The following is a 10,000-nucleotide window of genomic DNA, read 5'->3' as shown; positions in this document are numbered from 1 at the left end:
AGGCTTCCAGCGGAGGCAATAACTAATGCTCTGCTAAAAGACTCCCATTTGTCTTCTGAGAATGTATTATTTTCTAAGTCTGTGTAGCAGACGAGGAGGGTGAAGGACAAACATTAGACATCACTCCATAGTCATTGTTGGGGTGTTGTGCTGTTGCTAAGCAGTGTCTTGGTCACATAATTTCTGTACTTTTGAATCATGTGTTTTCATTAGTTTCTAATTGATCAAATCTGATTTAAATGTTCTTCTTTCTGTATTTTATAAAATAAAGTAATATTTACAAGTGGATCTTACCATAAACCAAACTCATTTTCACGGGAGGATGTCTTTAAAATGTAGTGTCAAGAAATGGCTAATGGCGAAATATAAAGATACAAGACATTTCTTTGTGTTTGCGAGAGCAAGCCTTTCATGAATTCATAAAATAAGTAATAATTTCAATATACTGATTTTGAAAAGGTATACCAAACCCTGATACAGAAATATGTTTAGAGGAAGCAATTACACATTTTCCACTGGATAAAAGAAAAAGGGCTAAACGACAATGAACATCACTCACACACACACACACACACACACACACACACACACACACACACACACACACATACTCACACACACACACACACACTCACACTCACACGCACACGCACACACACATTCCTCTGCCGTCTCCCCTCCTCTGCGCTGATTGGCTGAGATGACATAGAGATGAGAAACAGAGCATGGCGCGCCATGCTGGACGGCTGGTTCCACCGGAGGGGGAATTACAGGGGTGTGGACACGGTACCTCCAACTCACCGATGATGAAACCCGCCACAGGGTCACTGCAATCACAGCCTCGGCGATGCATTCTGCGCAGACGGGCTAATCATGGCGGACGGATTGCTCTCGACGTTTAGCTGCGCACCCAGCTAGCCCGGCTAGCCGCGCTAGCCGGGTGGATCTGATCCAGATGTTCTCCCTGTTTTTTTTTTTTTTTGGGGGGGGGAATTAAATAGTGTGTCAGATAAAAAAGGAAAAACAGTTTTGCAGGTTAGCCATTGGACCGTGTCAATGCCCCCACCCCCAACGCACGTGTCACACGCCGTTCATCATACGTATGTCATTGACACTTTCTTGCGCATGGGGACGTCGGTGTCATGGGGGTAATACTGTCGATATTGAAACGATAACAGGCCAAAGCAGGGAAAGGTCCGAGCTAAAGCAAAAGCTAAAATGATTGCTGATTATGTTTCATGCTTTTGGACACATTGACACTTTTTTGGACTGAGAGTGTCATTTATGCTTTTTGGACTCTTCAGTTTTTGAACAAGAACAGGCAAAGCAGGGAAAGGTCTGAGGCCAAACAAAGCGGAAATGATTGCTGATTATGTTTTATGCTTTTGGACACGTTTCACTTTAAGCACGGCTTCAGGAATTTATTCCATTTCTTCTTTCCAATTTTAAAATGAGTTGGGCGAATCACACACACACACACACACACACACACACACACACACACACACATACACACACACACACACACACACACACACACACACACACACATGTCACGATTATCCCTATCATCTGTATGTGTGTTAACGGTCTTTGTGTTTCTTTTCAGTTTGGTTTTGCAGAGTCTCTGTCAGTTGATCTAGAGGGTGAAAAAATAGATTAAAAAACGAAAAATCTTGCTCTGGACCTTTTCCAGACCTGGCTGCTCTCCAACCGTAGTCCTCACCCACTAGCAAGCGTAGTCGTAATACACACGCACATACACACAAGAGTGTCACTGACATATCACAGAACGCACTGCCGTGAGGCAACGTCAGATTGAAAGAGATGCCTGACTGGGAAACTCATGCCTTTACATGTCTTTACTCCTGCTTATAAAGTTATTATTCATCATGTTTGATTATTTCAGTAGTTTACCGTGTTTACTTGTTGTTTTTTGGTGATACTTTGACTTTGCCATATTGAGAGGACTCAAGAAATTTGTAGTAATGTCAAATCCTAACTCAACGCAATTATACCAACCAGGCTAATTAAACTGCATAATGAAAAGTAATTATTAAAAAAAATTATTCCCAAACAATGTACAAAATAACATGACTACCCACACAATGACTAACATCCAATGGTCCTACTAGCTTTCAAAATGAAGGCGGTCATAACGATGTCACATTGCGATGAACAAGCCCTATAATGGTTCTGATAATGCACTGTGTTCCCTGAGAGAGTTACCAGTTAAACATATAGTAACTTTGAATACTTCTACAGACCTCTGCAGAACGGTGCATCATGGGAGCAGCACAGAACCCCAGTGAGACGTTTGTTTAGCGATGGGCCTCCAGACATGCTAATCTGCATGTAAAGCCCCAGGTCTCTCCTCCTCCTCCTCCTCCTTTTCCTCCTTAGCCTGGTGCCGTGCCACTGTACGCTACTCCCACATTCCTCTAGCATAGTATTTAACCAGCGTGCCAGACAAGTGCTTTTAGCACAGAGTGTGCTGCCAGCATCGAGAGTGGGCACAGCTTCTTGGTATGTCACGGTCATGTTTTAGCTCTGTTTTCCTTTATCTGTCTTTCTTTTTGTCTGCAGCCTCTTCTTCACTGCCACTGGAATGGCCAATTATACATTACGCGGCGGGAACTGTGTCATTACAAAACAATGGTCACATGGCCATAACTTACATTTTATCTATTTCCGTGGAAGGTACCTTCCGGTGTGCTTGTCCTCCTGAGGCGAAGTTCCCACGACTAGAACGTTCCCCTCGCAAACCAGTTCTTCACTCACTTTATTGTAGCCTTTAGTAGAGGCAATGTTAAATTGCCATCCATATTATATCTCATCTTATAAATATATAGGCCTATGATATATAATATTCAATTTTTTTTAGTTTGCTGTGTTTTCTTATGTTATTTTAAACAGTTACAGAATCATATTGAGTCGGGATATGACAACATATTGGAATCCCCGGGCATAAAGACAATTATTCAAGTTTTATTTTAAATTGTTGTTATTGGTCAACCTTCATAAGGTTATGATAACCTTATGAAGGTTATCATAACCTTCCTACCTATTACCTTCATAATGGGACTTGGAATCCTGCCCCAACCAAATTCCCTACTTGTTTACTTCTCTACTTCTCTTACATGTGGTTCACCTGGTTTGATTACTAATCCAGTTCACCTGTGTTAAATTCCCTTGTTTCCCCCCCTGTTTTCTGTGTTTAAGCCCTTTGTGCTATTTGTGCGCAAAATAGTCCCAGTGTTTTCATCATTTTCTATTTGATTTTCGTCAACTATTTCCTATCGGTACCTTTTACCCTTTGCTCCCAACCGTGACACCATTTGATTGTACATAATGGAAAGAAGCAGCATACAAGTCCTTCTCATTGGTGTATTGCTGACCTAAGGTTCACCAATTGTGTGAGCTGACTTGTCTGGCATCTGTCTATGTTTTGTTTTTTTATTGCCGTCATGAGTGACAGCACTAGTCAGTAGATGAAGGGAGGATCAGCATGTACTGAACTATGATGTCAAGTCAGTTCACATAAAAAAGAAAAAAAGAAAAAAAAGAGGGAACAAGCAGGGACAATGTACTATCTCATGTAATTATGTAGAATATGTGGGCGGTTCAATATGACTAGCATGACTAAATACACGGTTATATAAGGAAAAAAAGTGCATGTTCATCTCTGCACGAGCAGGACATTATTGTGACATTTATTGGCCCCGGTGTAGTTGTGTTTTTCTTTGATCACCCCTCTCTCGCCCCAACACAAGCACACAAATGCAATTTTGTCACGCCTATAGTCTGTCTCTCTGTAGCACTGAGTTTGCTTAGTCATAAAAACGTTGACTTACCAGTCTGTTTCACTCGATTTTGATTCTTATTTGAAGGCTAAATCAAGGTGCAATATGTTTCCATCTGAAATTCGTATGCATCATATTTATCGTTCCGTGACACTGACCACGGTGAATTTCCGTTAGAACCAGACAGTCAAGGCGAATAAATTTGCCTAATAATGAATCAACAAGGGAATCGACATGTAGTAGTAATCTTTGGTCTTCTGAATTCTCTAATTGATTTTAATTCACCAGGCCACTGACCAATGTAGGGATTCAAGAGATAAGGCACAAGGATGTACGGAATAACCAATTATTTTGGGGAAAGGGGCTGGCTACGTAAACAGTAGCCAATGATAGACAGTAAGGCTATAGTCTTGCAAATACCGATACCTAAACTATAATGTCGGTCCCTTCGTGTCTGCATCTGGTCGGCATACACTCTGTTGAATGCTAAGCTAACATATAAAGAAAGTTGCAGTCCATCTGTCATCCACTGTATGGCTGTTATGTCCTCTTCTCAACTCAACAGGGAATCTCAGACGAATCAAAGCAGTGGTGTGATATTTACCCATAAGTCTTAGAGTGGACGGGAATGATTGATGTGTCTTTAACTGTAAGCATTGCAACATAAAAATATGTGGAAGAAAGAGAGAAAATATGGCGAAAATATGCCTTCCAACATGGGCCCCTGGCAGCTTCTGGGCCCCGGAGTAGTGCACCGGTTGCTCCGTGGATATTTATGCCTGTGCACCTGTGGCAGAAACATGATCCTGCCACAGCTGGACACTCATTTGTTTGTAGATATAGCAGCAGTAGTAGCAGTAGTAGTAGTAGCAGTAGTAGTAGTAGTAGTAGTAGTAGTACTTGTAGGGCCATACAGGAAGTGCCCACAATTGGCTCACATATAGTGAGCCAATTCATTGATATTTTGCAGCACAAAACTCAAACATAATTTTTCTTCTTCTTGTATTTTTTGTTTTTGTTTGCATATAAAGAGGAGGATCTATCCCCATCTTATTCCAGACATCCAGAATGCCCGAGCTATTCCCCTGTGTGTCTGCATGGGTATGTGTGTGTGTGTGCATGCATGTGTGTGTATGGATGTGGGTGTGTGAGTATGTGTGTGTGTGAGTGTGTGTATGTGTATGCATCTGTGTGTGTGTGTGTGTGTGTGTGTGTGTGTGTGTGTGTGTGTCAAGGGTCCTTTTCATAGTCCGTGACCCCTTGTGTATCCTTAATGAACTAGTGATTGATGCAAGACACGGTTGTGAATGTGTGTGTGTGTGTGTGTGTGTGTGTGTGTGTGTGTGTGTGTGTAGTGTGTATGTTTGAATAGCTCATGGGGGGTTTCTCAGGTGCTTGTTGTGAGACTCAACAAACACCATTATGTCTCTCAGGTGGATACTTATCACAGTCCAGGATCTACAGCTGCTAGGTACAGACTAGCAAACCTCTGCAAAACAATGGGCTTCACGCACACACACACACACACACACACACACACACACACACACACACACACACACACACACACACACACACACACACACACACACAAATTCCCACACATAGATAGTCAGGCACGCATGGTAAACATGGTAAGAGAAGAAAGTTGCAGGTTGCAAACAGTAAAAAAAAAAAAAAAACACTATCACACACATGACATTTATCAAACACATGCATTCAAAATGATACAAACACACAAGCCTTTAGAACTTATTCAACAGGTGAATTGAGATTTGTAGAAGGTTGTGGTGGACACTGATGCTATTGCAGATGTTTGAATGATCGTAAGAGACGTTTAAAGGGGTAAGATGGTCCAGGTAACTCAGTATTGTTGAAATGGGTTTGTTTCTATTTTTTTTTTCTCCCTTCAGTCAATTTCCTGTGAGTGGATTCATGGTGACAGTGCCGTAAACAGTTCATAACTCCCAGTACAGGTGTCCTAGAAATACCACACAGGTTACATCAACAATACTGAACAAAAAGTAAAAAATTAGGCCATTAAAGTCATCTGATAGATCTTCTAACATCTTTGTTTTTCTGAAAACCTCCAGAGTAGAACTTCTCCTGGAAAAATTGTCTGATCAATTTCTTTCTTCCCTGCTTCTTCTTCAAATGTTAGACTTTTTGTTTTGTTTTCGTGAATTATTCTTCAAATGGTAGCCATTTCTCACATACCTTCCGAAATCTCTGCAATTTATAGGTTCCAATTTGTGCCTGTCTATGACCTTCATGTGATTTAATATGACCTGATGATTGTTCTTTTATTATGTTTTTTTAGACGTATATCAATACTCCAATGTTGGAGAACAATGAGAATAACCGTGAATTGGTAGAATTTGCAGTATATGTACTAAGGGCAAATTGTTGCCCATCTTTTTTTCATTTAATAATGTATAATATGATTTGAGTTAGTGATTGTATTCTTTGTTATCCATCCATCCTCTTTATCAGTTAACATTATCCTTTCGCTGGGTTTTTCATGTTTGGCAACAGCCAAAATGGGCTATTTGAGTACTGGCCAGTGTTCTAAAAGTAATAAAAGTCAAGTGAACCTGAAAGAGCCAATGGATATCATCCTTTATTACATTGTGAGGTAAGTGGTTGCTCCGTATTTCATGTTACGTGTCACAGCCCTGAAAGAGTTAGTCTCTTGTAAGCACATTTTTCTCAAAAATGTTCTCTCTCCTTTTCATATCTGAATTTCTTTATTTGCCCTCCATCTTTCTTTCTCTCTTTTGAACAATGTTTAAACAACCGTTTTGCATCCATTGTTCTGGATTATCCTTCCCCTCTTCCCTCTCTTTTAATGCCATTTTCCCCTCAGTCCCCTCTCTCCCTCGCTCTATCCATCTCGTTCTCTGCCTAAATGACACATTTGTCACAGCGGATGAAGTCTCTGGCTACAGTACCTCTCATGAATCAGATAAGCATCATTGTCCTTTCGTCAAACTATGCATCCCCCAACTGATTTATCTTCTAATTCGTCCATTTCCAAACTGACCCCAAGTGATTACTTAAATTGTAAGTTTTATTGCATATTATCCTTTTTCTTTTTGCATTCCTATTTCGTGCAAAAATAAAATTATAATGATTCTTATCTGAAAGGAAATAATGACGGATGGTGCCTATAGAAACAAAATACAATCTATAGCTTATCAGGGGAAAAGGCTGTTAAACTTAAAATACATCTGGCTTTTATAGAGATAAAAATGTATATGAAAACCATCTGAGATATATATATATATATATATATATATATATATATATATATATATATATATACATATATATATATATATATATATATATACATATATATATATATATATAATTCAGATGGTTTTCATCATAATACCTAGGCAGCTTGTACAAAAATATCTGAGTAAAAGGTTGTGTTAAACAAAGGCCAACATTTGCAAACCAGATGTGCGCTATCAAAGTAACTGTCCGACACGTTTCCAACTGCTATCGTTTTGTTGCATGTCAGAGGATCCAGGCGTCTGGCCAACCATTGGTCAGTTCAGCTGAAACACTTCACTTATGGACCTAGTCGGGGACAATGGACAAGCATCGGGAAAATACATCCGAATACATCCTGAGTGTAGTATGGAAGTATGGAAAATATAGCTTAAAACGGAATGGAAGACAAGCTATGAGTACACGCATCGAGGTGTAGAAAAGCTGTCTGTGTCTGGTTTAAAAGGGTTAGGACGAGGAAACGGCCGGTGGCTGGTCGGTGTGTTAACCCAGTGTTTGGTTGTGGTTACGGTCGGTGTAACAGGATCAGGGAAGCCACCGCGCTGGCAGGCCTGTTGGTGACGTGATGCTGTGGTGCAGAAGTTGCAGACATAACATCAGTACATGAGAGCATCACACAGAGATATATTAAAGAGTGTGTATGTCTATATCTATTTATAAAACGGGCGGCTTAAATCAACGATCTGATTGGTTCCTAACTATACTAATAAATGCTTTTTTAACTTTCTTGTTTTATCAAAATTTTGTGTGTTCGTTTTGCAATACTTGTAACCATTTTATAAAAGCAATAGCTCACTTCAGACTGTGAAATGTTCTCATTATACCACAGTTAAGGGGGTCACCGTCCCTCCGCAACACCAACACCAACAACACCCCTTAACTGTGGTATAATGTGAACATTCCACAGCCTGTCATGAGCTTGGTCAAGTTTCAAAGGATGAGCTGAAACATAAGGTACACTAGTGTCTGGATTTTCCTTTAACCTAATCGTCTGTGTGTGTGTGTGTGTGTGTGTGTGTGTGTGTGTGTGTGTTTATGGTAACAAATCCTCTTGATGAGTCTCTTTTTGTAGGGGTTTCCCTAATCGTCCTACCGTGAGCACCAGACAAACCAGGCAACGTGTGTGGTACGGTAGCTGTCGACTTGTGCGTCTTTCTCATTTTGCCTTTGTACTAACCTGTTCACATCACACTTGTGCTGTGTGTGCGGTGCGTATACCTGTGTGTGTGTGTGTGTGTGTGTTTGTGTGTGTGGGTGTGTGTGCATACATTTGTGTGGGTGTGTGTATTTGTGTGTGTGTGTGTGTGTGTGTGTGTGTGTGTGTGTGTTTTTCGGGTTAATGACCCGGTCTTTCAGCAGCTCTACGGTCGGTTGCCAAGCTGAAATGACATGTTTTGTGCTGCTTGTGTAATTCAGTGATTGAGGGTCTTGGGTGTCCGTGAGTAATGGGAGTCAGTGAAAGGAAGAGTGTGTGTGTGTGTGTGTGTGTGTGTGTGTGTGTGTGTGTGTGTGTGTGTGCATGTGTGTGTGTGTGTGTGTGTGTCTGGGCGTGCGCGCGCGTGCGTGTGTGTGTGTGCGTGTGCGTGTGGTTCTGTGTCGGTGCGTGCGTTCATGTGTCATCAGATGTATTTATTGTGCATGTGTGCGTGCGGCGGTGTGTGTTTGTTTTTGCGTGGCGCGGTGGCTGTCGGACCGGACTAACGATGGCTGCAGACTGGCTGTATTTACACAGCGAGTCAGAATCAGTGAAGAAATGAGGCATTGTGGTGTTTATGCTGCTTGATCTATTTGTGGCGTGTGTTTGTATGTTTGTGTATACATGTGCATGCCGCCATGCGTTTCAACACAGGCAGTGTTGTGTGGGCAACGCAACAAACGCACAACGACAGGGAGCCATACCGAGTCTTGTTTTTGTTCCTATGTTTGTGCATTTTTCACAAGTTTCACAAGCAAGCAACAGTGATTGCTAAGCCCTGTGGTACTGCATGGATGGATGGATTGATTGATGGATGGATGGATGAATAGACGAAGAACACGATGTGTATCTATGGAAGAGAAAGAGACGCATATTTAAGCAATTACATGACTTTGGATGTTTCTTGTTTGACTTGAGGACTTGTATTGAACTGTCTGTCACTCTCTCTTCCCTAATGATGTGTGTGTGTGTGTGTGTGTGTGTGTGTGTGTGTGTGTGTGTGTGTGTGTGTGTGTGTGTGCGTGTGTGTGTGTGTGTGCGTGTGCGTGTGTGTGTGTTTGTGTGTCTGCCTCCCTAAGCCTCTCCAGTATGTGTGTGTCTGGGAAGAATTCCTCCATAGCCCAGTCTAGACAACTCACAGCTGATCCTCGTCTCCTCACTCGCCTTCCCAGGGCTGTCGCAACCCCGGCCACTCCTTCACTCCATGGCGTGGTGGCGTTGTCTTCTTCACTTTGTCTTAAGAGGTTGAAACCAAAGAACCCTCACGAATGAGTCACCGTTTTGGTTCATGCAAAACATTATGACCAAGGCTGGAAAACAAGCTTTCTGGCCCTCCATATTCCCAAACAAATGTCAAACAGTGTGAGCGCGTGGAGGCACAATATGTAAGGAATAAACCACGACCGGGGCGTCCTGTTATTGGAAAATAAAGCATGACGGGGGTGGCAATACCACCACCGGACTCTCAGAGACTGTAATCAGTGCCAGGGAGGATGAGGAACATCATGTATCAGACCAAGTGCCTTCTACCTCGGTGTGGGCAGCTGTATTCATAGCATTCCCTGGCTGCCTGTGTTCACATTCATTCATAGGGCAGATGTTATATTTTGTATCCTTTCAATATTGTGGCAGCAAGGCTAAGTGATTTGGAATGTCTATCTTATCTTTATGTGCATGACACTGACACTTTTATACATACTAT

This window comes from Micromesistius poutassou, assembly GCF_964030765.1.
Source record: "Micromesistius poutassou genome assembly, chromosome: 9".
In the NCBI taxonomy this organism is placed as follows: Eukaryota; Metazoa; Chordata; class Actinopteri; order Gadiformes; family Gadidae; genus Micromesistius; species Micromesistius poutassou.
This window is presented reverse-complemented; position numbering follows the sequence as displayed.